General features: G+C 35.9%; 1 long non-coding RNA gene across 1 annotated transcript; it reads left to right on the forward strand.

Annotated features, from left to right (window-relative positions):
• The first annotated feature begins 10,175 nt into the window (after positions 1 to 10,175).
• Positions 10,176 to 11,575, forward strand: LOC136271080 (uncharacterized). Its single transcript, XR_010708892.1, has 3 exons — positions 10,176 to 10,518; positions 10,692 to 10,812; positions 11,225 to 11,575. It is a non-coding gene; the product is annotated as an uncharacterized lncRNA (long non-coding RNA).
• Positions 11,576 to 11,864: the final 289 nt, after the last annotated feature.

Genomic DNA, 11,864 nt, shown 5'->3' on the forward strand with positions numbered 1-11,864 from the left:
GGGTATTAAAAAATTCAAAATCAGCAACTGCTACCTACATGCAATGCTTCCTTAAAATAAAATATTACACAGCTGTTGTATATAACTTTGGACATTCGAAGTGCATGATAAATACAAGGCCGTAACTACCATTGAGGCAAGTGAGGCAAATGCCTCACTAAAAATTTTGAGATTTATTTCTTTTTATTTTGTTAAAAGGCCTTTGAAGTTTCAATTTTTTTAAAATTTGTACTTTTAATTAATGAATTATTTCAAGCATTAGTTCCCATTTCTGGAAATCGAACACTCCACTGTAGGTGTGTTTGATCATTTTGTCATTTAAGCATAGTGTATAATGACGTAATGAAAATATGGATCTGTGGTTGAAAACAGGATCTTGTAGAAAGTCAAGAGATTCTGTTCCAGAAAAAGGTTGGTGTTGATATTTATGATACCAATGAGTCAACAGAAACCTAGATAGATCAACATGTTATACTTAATACATATGTCATTGTGTCCATTAGGTCTAACATATTGCGTAATTGAACATTGCCTTTAGCCTAGGGGTTTAGTTTTCTCCAGGTGTAAAATACTGATCGTATTTTTTATATTCTCAAGAAGTTTCAAGAAACTGGACATAGAAAAATTGGTCAGCTACAGTTCAATAACCAGTAATAAAAATTATACATCATGTAAAATTTTTATAACTGGTTATCGAACATCACTTAAAAAACAATACAATTTGAACAAGAATAGAATTCCAGGGTCCCCCGCCGGTCAAGCAGTATACTAGTATCGAGTCTATCGACCAAGGCTGATTTAGGAACTTGACCAAGGTATTAGTGGTATAAACATTTGGTATAAATTTAATGAAAATCCGTCAAAATTTGTAGGCATGGGAGCGCTTACAAGGTCAATTTTTGGATAAAACGGAGTCATGATTGTGGTCAAAGTCCCATAACGCCAACAAAAAGTATCGACTAATGCTGATTTTCGAACTTGACCAAGGTAATAGTGGTATAAACATTTGGTATAAATTCAATGAAAATCCGTCAAAATTTGTAGGCATGAGAGCGCTTACAAGGTCAATTTTTGGATAAAACGGAGTCATTACTGCGGTCAAAGTCCCATAACTCCAACAAAAAGGATCGACCAATGCTGATTTTTGAACTTGACCAAGGTTATAGTGGTATAAACATTTGGTATAAATATAATGAAAATCCGTCAAAATTTGTAGGCATGAGAGCGCTTACAAAAAAGTGTGACGGACGGACCCACAGACCCACGGACGGACGGACGGACGGACGGCATTTCTATGTCCCCGCTCCGCGTTGCGGCGGGGGACAAAAATAAACACAGAAAAACATTAAAGTGTTATCTTTATTTTTGCGAAAACCCAGAAGTTTCCGGGGGGCTTCGCCCCCTTGGTCCCCCCACCAGGGCGCTGCCCTGGACCCGCTGGGGTCCTGACTTAGGCGGTCCCCTGACCCCTCGCCTCACTAAAAATATAGGTCTAGTTACGGCCTTGTAAATATATCGTGCATGTCATTACGCGCTATGACCAAATTTTTTACTTTTATACCTGGTCATGACCAGATTTTCACATGTTCGAGGTTGGCAAGTATTATCATAAAATTAAAATATCAGTTGAGGATTTCCTGGTTAACATAATTGTTTGTCAGTTTTTTATACAGATGTGCGAGACAGAGAAGAAAAATTTCAAACATTATATGCATCAACACTATATTGCCCCCCTTTCATGTCCTGAACACTAACCCAGGGGCCATGAATTTCACAATTTAGGTAGAGGAGTGAATGGATATCATAAACATGTATTCAGCTTTTAGCCCACTTATGTTGGAGTAGTTTAGGTTTAAAACATTTTTAGTATATTGCCATACTGGCCCAACCCTAGAGCCTGAACCCCTAACAAAGATGTCATGAATTTCATAATTTTAGTAGAGAGCTATTGATATTGAACTCCAGTCTCGTTCAACCAGACGCTCAGCTGTCTCCGTTAATCTCCGACAAGCAAGAGAGCCTCTCTGTTTGTCGGAGATTTACGGAGACAGCCGAGTTTTTGGTTGAACGAGACTATAATAAATTCTGGCGTATGAATACATGAGACTACATAAATATCTAAATTGTTCGTATTATATAAAATCTTACTATTTTCAAAGCGTTTATAGATAAGTTTATTTGAAAAACAATGCCTCAGCATACATTACATCGAATTTTACTATTACATGTATATTCAAGAACTAAGACTTGTCAGCGGTGATGATTTGTGCTTAGGTCCAGACACTGTTTCACTTTCGGTTTGCCAGAGTGACTGCATAGGAGAGCTAAAATCAACTCCCAAAAACAGAAAAATAGAATTTGAACAAAATCGTGACCATGCCCCTTTAACTTGTCAGAAGTGGAATGGCAAAATAAAAAATTACCTTTTCCTGATATTTGAGACCAAGCTATTTAGAAATTGGCGTTTAAGTGACTGAAAATGGGCACCAGGAACTTTGTGAAGAATATGTCCCTTAAATTCAGGATGGCCATCAACTTCTATTATATCTGAAGAAAAGTGTTCAACATGTGTGGCATGGAAAACTTGAAAACTTGAAAGCCTCCAGTTCATTCAGACATGAGTCAATTGAAATCTAGTTTAAAAAAAATAATTTATATGAATTAAATTAATATAAACACCAGAAATACAGTATGTTCTTTATTTCTGTATAAATTGTAATTGCAGAATATCTGATTTAGATTATGAACCTTTGCTCGAGCAACATCCAAGTCATCCATCTGAAAGGTAAAACACAATCTCATGACAATTATAAGAACATCCATCATAGGTGATGTAAATAAATTGTGTCGTCGCCATCTGCTTTACGAGTCCTTTGGCTTTAGGGTCTTTTTTGGCTTCTCTGTTGTGCAGGTAAGCTATCAGAAGATCAAGAGTTTTGTAAATGGTTTCTAGTCCATCATAGAAGGAAAGCTTTCTTTATACTTGAGCATAGGATGATCCAAAAGAGCTTGAAATTTGTGAACTTCCTTTTCTCTTTCTGCTGAGACTTTGAAATAATAGAACAATTTTTTCATAAATTCCTGGTACTTTTTAGAGCAGGAATTCCATCAGCTGCTTGTGCAGCGCATAAAGCTAATCTGTGTTTAAAAGGTAAGGATTCAGTTTGTTCAATCTCCCACTGACACCTTTATTTAAACGTGTCATTACTGATGCTCCATCTGATCCAAATCCGAGAACCTTCGACATAGATATGTGTTGGATTTCCAGCTCTTTCGTTATCTCAAAAGTCAGTCCCTCCCCTGTACCACTTTCATACTCGATTTCTCTCAAAAATACAGTCTGTGCCTGAGAATTTTCTGGGTTAGTTCTTTTCTTGTTACAAATATCTACTTTCATCAGCAAATATTGTTACAAATGGTGACTGTTGAAGCTTTTTAGTTGTCTTCTCCTCTATCACATTACTAATTGCATGTAGAAATTCATTAGCTGAATAGTATGACTAATATTCGATTTCCAACTTTTAAGAAATGGTGACCCGGTGTTCCTATATCATTCAGAAAGTCCATCATACTTTCAAATTTTGACAGTAGTAAATTCTCACAGCAAGCCAATGAACAGTCTTTATAGGTTTGATTAACGCTGCATCATGGTTTGTCAGCATTTTAGCTACAGCTGTATTCATTTCTTTACTGAGTGATTGAGCTTGTATACTATCTCTCTGATCATGAGAACTTTCAGGTCTTGTTAATGACGATGTTTTAAATGTACAACAACCTTGTGTAAATGCATTGTCTTTACCCTTTTGTTTACAAATAGTACAAAACATTGTCTCCGCTTCATATGTCATCCAGGGCCATAATTTCAATCATGATGTGTGAAATTTTCGTCTAGATCTCTCAGTTTTACTTGCCTGACTCCCGTCATCGTTCCGGGTCGATTCTAATTCTTCAGTATTACTGTTCTCACCAACACTGGCTGTATTTCCTTCCTCAGGTCCCGATTCAGATTTAGATTTTAAACCGGTGGGGAACTTCATAGATCGTAGTGTTTTCTGTCCAGGGGAGAGTGCAAAGTTAAATTTTTTTGCCGGCGGCATGTCAACCGTTGGATTTAAAAATTGGAAGTTGATCTTTTGCAGATCAATTATACATATATCAGAGGTGTGCATATTGCTAGGATTTTGATTCCGATAATTTACGAAAAAATACTAGCTTTTGAACTTAGTCATATTTTGGCAAAATATTGCATATAAGGTACCCTCTTTGTACGGATAACTCCTACAGTTCTCAAGTTGGGAAGTTGTTCTTTTGCAGATCAATTGAACATACATCAGATGTATGCATATTGCTAGAATATTGATTTCTGATAATTTATGAAAAAAATACCAGCTTTTGAACTTAGTCATGTTTTGGCAAATTGTTGCAAATAGGGTACTCCATTTCACTGGATACAGGTTGACATGGATTATGGATACAGTTCACATAAAAGAAAACCCGGTTTGCTGTCACATTTAAAGCTTTTCACTTGTTAGCAAATATATATGGTAATAAAGAAAAAGAATTTATAACATTTAATTCATTTTTACTTTATGGCCATATTAGCCCTACTCCAGAGCCTGAACCCCTGACCCCGGGCCATGAATTTCACAATTTTGGTAGAGGGCTTCTTGGACATTATAAGTATGCAACCAGTTTTACTCTCACTTGTGTGGGAGTAGAGAAGAAGATTTTTGAAAATGTGGATTTTTTTTTTTGCATATTTGGTCCCAATTATGGCGCCCCTGGGGTGGTAGAGCCATGAATTTCACAATTTAGATTCCTCTTTCCATAGAGATGCCTCACACCAAAAATGGTAACAGTCAGCCTTGTAGCACGACGACGTACGAAAACGGATAAAATAGGTCACCTGAGTTAATATTTTTTTTTACTGATAAGAGGATAATCCCCTGATCTACTTAAACGTCCTCTAAAGAGTATACATATCTGTGCCCAACCTGTTAAGCCGACTTTTAAGTTGCAGAAACAAATTTTTGAAAAGTTTTGACAATTTGAAACAGAAAGTGTTCGGCCTTGAGGTCTTAGTGCTCACTCAAACCGGTAACCCAAATACTTATAGAAAAACACTATAGGTTTAACCCTAGAACGCTTTTTTAATTGATAGCATTTTTTCCAAAGTACATTTTCATAATAAATTAATTGTCAGGATCTCTTTTTGTTTAACTAAACAATAAAATTTGAATTACTTTTAAAACATGTTTACCTTTTTCTTTTTCTCTAATTTTCTCTCTCTCTCTCTCTCTTAGTCTCTATTTCGTATCTGTCACTGCAGCTGCATTACAAAGTTGCAAATAATAAAAAAAAAAAGGAATATACTTACCAACTTGCCTTCGTGCTTCACCAACTTATCTTCATACCCAAAAATCCAATGTGTCCTAGGTTACTTCCACAAAACTTAAAAAGGACAATTCTATGTCTTTGAAGACACAGGTCAGCTTACGATTAAGTTTCCGAAAATCGTTAAGAACTTCTTAGTTCCTTGCTTTAATCCAATTAAAAAGACATCTTGTATTACATGGAGGGTGAATGTGTGATGTGTTTAATTTGAATTATTCTTACTTTCAAACTTCACATGGTCGCATGGGAACCGTATTGTTCTATCACCAAAAAGTTGATTTTGGGAAAATTGAAATCGACGTTTGAGACAACAATCTTTAAACTCATGTGTCTAATTAAAATTGAACCTTTAACATTAATAGTTGTGAAAGGGATTTCTGTTAAAATAGACAATCTGCTGGTTGTTAGAGTTCTAAAAATATCAAATTTGACGTAGTTTTTTTGGAGATAGAACACTGCTATATAATCCTTTTGCATATTTGATGATAGTCATATTGTATTTGGAAATAGCACAACTTGATTCTATGTATTAAATCAAAATAAAATAGAACTCTAAAGATACACCATATTATGTAAAAAGAAAATAAGACTAATTAATTAATAATTCTTTTATTTTTAAAAACCAATTACTGTTGATATAAAGCTTAATTTTGAAACTTTTTTGAGGGTGAGGGTATTAAATTTCAATGCAATTATAATTGAAATAAAAAACAACAGTTTTGTTCTACTTTAAAGTAATACTCAAAACAACGAGTTGCTTTACTCAACATTTAGCAAAGGTTTTAACATCTAAATGATGCAAAATCTCAAAATGCTATTACTTGCCGTTTCAGATGGCAAAGCAGAAGAGGATACTTCCATTGCTGCATAAGATGATGTATCTATCTTGCCAACAGAGCAAACTTCGGATTATGTTTGAATCCGAGGGAATAGATCGACAATCATCTACGTGGACAAAACTTGATGCCACCGATGTGGCTTTAGGTTTCCCTCAATTGTTCGAAGAGATCACACACTTGGAACATATAAAGTAAAATTGGCCAGTCCTATACTCATGAAAATCTAAATAAAGATGGAAGCTTCGAGATACATGTAAAGGGTATCTTGCATACGAAAGGTTCCAGATAACGCTGGTTATATGGGCATAGCACCCTACCACGCAAGATCCTGCTTTGCATTTACAGTACCCCCCACCTGGACTATTGTGGAATTTTTTGCAGACACACGGCTACTTTGAATGCGCGCAGTGACAATATTTTCGATATCTTCCAGAAGGAACATCTGCTTGACATGCAGGACTATGTTGTAGATTTAGAAGACGCCGCCCTTGCTTGTGATTTAAACTGAAGAGTGTTTATTAAATAATGTCGTAACTATTCATACATTTCTCTACTTGTGAGTTTCTTTGAAGTTTCCCTTTGATCATTAAAAAAAGTCCCATAAGTTTTTACTAACACATGTATTAACTAAACTCTCTTTCTCTCTCATAATTCAATGAAAGCATTATTTATAAATTTCAGCCTTGTTTTTATCGATTATTCTTAATATAATTGACCTTATTAATCGTATACCTATAATATTTTTTGGCTCATTGAGAATCGGTTGGAATTTTACTATATAAATTATGTATTAGCAGATATTGTTTTGAACGTTTCCTTAACTAAAAGGAATTATCAGTGTACTTTGAACGGTAAGCGTACGTAGCGGCTGCTATATAGATATGCGTAACGCAACTTTTTAATGCTGAGCATCAAATTTAAGATGGCTACCATTTTGCAGCAAACCTGAAATTTAACTTATTTTAATTAGCGATATTCTGTCTATCCTATCAGTTATAGTGAATTTTAACACGTATAATTTAGTTTCTGGTTGAAATTTACAATATATGGCGATGTAATTAGTCTTTAATTAAAGATTTCCAACTAGAGTCCTAGCGGCCAGACCAGCGTGCAATTAAATATATCAAAATATTTTTTACCTAACGGCAAGGCTAGCTGTTACGATTTAAACGCAGCCTGGTAATGAGTATATACTTTTTTTAGCGCGGCAAGTCCAATTGCCGGCTAGCTTTACGTACAAATGCTGTATCCCGCATCAAATGTTATTAAAATATTTTATTTTATTTGTATGTGATTCGCTTAACATAGCAAAACAGAATAAATGAAACATTAAGGTATTTGTACCGGGGATCAACTTCAAGGGTGTGGTGAAAGTGTACGGGGGTCAGCAACCAAACGGGTAGAACAAGGTACCAAACAGGATGAAGATAGATTTCAATCTAGACAGCATAGAAGAGTGGATTGACAATTACGACATCTATGGAAATTGTACCTGTACCTGGGCGGACGACGACCCAGACGACTGTGTCTGCGGCCTCATCGCCATTGAGTACCGGTTGAGGCAAGATGTCAACAACACCTTCACCCACCTGGATATGTTCCCCAGGGACGCCCTTGTTAAGATACAGGTGGTAGCCGGAAGACTTCGACCCATTTTCGACACCATCAATCGCTACAAAGTGTTCGACTGCAACTGCGACAACTTTAGGGCAAAGATCAAGTTTGCCAATCTTGCAGCGAACGTCCATTCACCGTTCTTCGATACGGACGACGAAGATTCTGACGACTTGTCCTCCGACTTTCTCGACCGTTAAAGTTAATTTTTAATTTTTTTTTGCTTGCTTCACGCCATTCATTTGTATTTTTGCTTCATTTTAAATTATTTTTATCAGGTGTATGTATGATTCCCTAAAAATTGTTTGATCGGATGCAAAATATTTTTTTTTTAAATTGTCATCAACCAACCACCTAACCCATCCCACGTCCTATATGTCCTATACTTCTGATGCATTGCTCGGTGTCTTGATATATGCTCATGAATTTATTTTGTATTTTGTAGTTTTATATTGTTGTATATTTTGTAGGGGGGAAATTTTTGACACGCACATGTCCCCTCTGGCTTCGCTAAGATTTATTATGTTTGAAGGGAAGTGTGAACGGAATGGGATGATTTTTCCGTTTTACTATTTCAAGATTCCAAGGAACACGTTTGAGAAACACCTTCTTGTAAATAATGTAAACTCCCGTGGAGCCCAGGTTATATGGGACGCGTGGGTGATGACTGTTCAGGGACTGGTGCAACGACTTCTGTCTAGTGAACGACACAGGCGACCAATTCGTGTTCGAAGTAGAGATTGATGACTGGATGGGGTACCGTAACGTGATAGGATTAATTCGAACGGAGGACCACCACGTTTGTCCAGCTACACCGCCCAGAGACTGTTCTATTGTTCATTCCATTGTGTTTCCAATCGAAGTGATGTGGATACGGACATTGAAAAATGACTGCCCTTCCTGTATCGCCCTCACCGACGAAGACGTCCAGCGTGCCGGCTCCGTTCACTTCCTCTAGTGTATTTTTGAACTGAGGTGTTGACTTTGTGACTTATTATTTGTATAATTTCAGCCGGCTAAGTAAGCCTCATTTTGTAAAACCTTATTTGCTGAGAAAAAAAACTAATAAAATGTGAGTACTCTGATTGTGTTTTCTCTTTCCCATTTTAGGAACTCGACTCTACGTTACGAATGACTGTCACGGACAAAATTTGTAATTAGAGCTGTTATTTACATGCAAGACAGAGATCAGTTTGAGTTAACAAAATATCTGACGCCTGCACAATTTAAGAAGGGTAATCAGTTTGACGACGAATGGTTCGACAGAATTTCTAGATATGTAGATCATGTAGTTGGTCAAATTTATGAGGAAGACTTCCGGATCAGTCTCAGTTAATATTTGCAACTTGAAAAAGACTGTTAAGGGTAGGCTGCGGGATTTGATGCCACCAATAGGCAATATCAGACTCATATTAGTAGAGAATTCAACATTACTGTACATTTCTCGCAAGACGACATGGATCTTGATATTCCATTTTTCTGATTTGTATTTGTTTGACCTACAGACTGAATAAAGAAAATTAATAAACCAGAAAATATATTAATTTATTCAATATCAATATGAACAATATATATTATAATAAATACTATCTATCTTTCTGACATGCCTATAAATATCACTTTCTTTCCTCTATCTGACATGTCTATGAATGTCACTCGCTCTTTTCAATTACAATGAATGTGTTGTCAACGTATTGTCCCACGGGAAAGGCTCTGAGCGGGGACGGTGGGTGTGGTCTGCCATCCTCATCGTCATCGTCCAGGGTAGGGAGATCTGGTAGGGTGTCCTCCACTATGTAGGGTGTGGGCGGGGGTTGTGGTTCCGGTATCCTCGTCCTCCTCAGTTTCCCGTCCATTAGTTCTAACACGTACCATCTTTCGTGACTCAACTCTTCGACCTTTGGTGGTAAGTTAGAAAAACAAATTACTTTCACGTTGTGCTTCTATGACTTTACAGCGCTCTGATACTTGGGGGACCAGATGGACCCATTTTTAAATCCTCCAGCAAATCATAGTTGATGACGTCTTTCGATTCTCTCGTATAGTCAAACACGACAATTTTTTGGTACCTATAAGCAAACGCAAATCATTTGAATTCACATTAAGAACCCTAATGGCTTGGAACATGTCCCTCATGTAATAACTCAGGAATGTTTTGCCGTTGTTTCCAACAGGGTCGATCATCCATATGATTTGTCGGGGCGAATCACAATTATCAATAACGTTAAGCATTTTTTCTTGCCATGGTCTGAGTGTGACATTATTGTAGAATTGCTGCAACTCCACTTCATGACGGTTTTCCAAAAACACTTCATATAAACTCTTAAGGTGGAAGGCTACATCGTCAAAACATGTCTGACTTCCGTTCGAAACGCCATTGTGTTCCGGATTGATAACATTATGTCGTGGTACAAAATAGCTATACACCGTTTAATTGAACTCTTCTAACTAAGGAGGTGAGATAGGAATGAAATCACCAAAACGCTTAGAAAATATGTCAATTTTCTTCCTGTTGAAAGCTTTTAACTTACATTGATTATCAGCTGTTTTGTACGGAAAACGTGGAATCCAAATAATATACCGTTTCCCTGCTCTGCTGCTATTGGCAACACATTTTTGTCATGTCATCTGCAACAGACGATCATACATATGTGGCGGATTATCGATATAGGTAAGCAGATGTCAAATTTTTATTTAAACTATATATGTATGATGAATAAAACGAAAGTACCGTAGTACGATCTCTTGAATTGATCCTAACTTCCCAAATTAAAAAAAAACATTTGCAGTAAAAGACTTTCACTGAAACTTTGACATTAAACTAATGTATGTTGATTAAAATAGATACAACTAGGTAGCAATAGCAGTGGAAGCCCGGATTTGCAAATGAGGGAAAGACAGAATTCTGAAAAGGAGCATGTTTTTCATTTCCACACATGCATGTGTATCACTATGGACATCTAATGTATGTATTAATATGCGTATGGTTGTTGTTTATAATTGCTATTGTATATAAAAAAGTAAAAGGCAATTTATAATATAATTAACTACTAATATTTTGTTCTGAAGAGTTAAATATATATAATTCATCAATAATATGATTTTTCAGCTTCAAACATTATCATAAGCACTACTTATCTTATATCTACATATTTAGCATAAACTTGTTCCTTTTTTAATTTTTCTTCGTGATTTTTATTAATTAAAAAATTGATCCCAAGATATTTGAGACCATGTAAAATAAAGAAAGACAACTCTTAAACAGGATCTTTCATACCAAGATTTTTGCAATAATTAAGTATTTCCTTTAATTTTTCAATTTCATTCAATTTCTTTTCTTCATTCCATTCACCAACGAATATTGTTTATATTTTCAGGTTTTTGTGGGATTCTGTCCAGCAGTTTACCTTAAAAGAATTATTTTATATTTTAGTTTCATATTTATGTGGATTCCAATAAAAATCATACACACTTCATTCATGATTTTTTTGTTTTTCATTTCTAAACTTAATAACATTTCACTTTCATAAGAATTTTAAAACAGGAATGTTTAAAAATTTGATTAATAAGGGGTTATCTGGAACCAGACTGATATTTTAAAAATTCTCTAGAAAATAGTGTATTGTATTTTGAGGTATATTATTGTTGAATACTGTGCCTAGTATTGGTAACAAATGCATGCAACAAAAATCTCCTACACTTATTTGGTGTAGAGATCCACCTTAAATGCATTGCATTGAAAAGTGTTCAGGTTTATGTAAGTAGCCAGTCATACTTTTCGGCGGTCACGTATGCCCTACAGGCAACTGAAGTAAGATCCCAGTCAATGTAATATACAATCGGCCCAAAGTCCTCCCTGCTTACATACTTGACGTCAGTGGAGAAATGTTTGGATCTCTGAATGTCCGCAATTTTTATTTTAGTTTCCTTCTTCCATTGCTTCTTAAATTCCTCGAAATTCATTTTTTCAGTTGTGACAATCACCGCGTGAGTGTGGGGGTGGGGTCTTGGTCCCGA

Source organism: Magallana gigas, chromosome 8, assembly GCF_963853765.1.
Source record: "Magallana gigas chromosome 8, xbMagGiga1.1, whole genome shotgun sequence".
Classification (NCBI taxonomy): domain Eukaryota; kingdom Metazoa; phylum Mollusca; class Bivalvia; order Ostreida; family Ostreidae; genus Magallana; species Magallana gigas.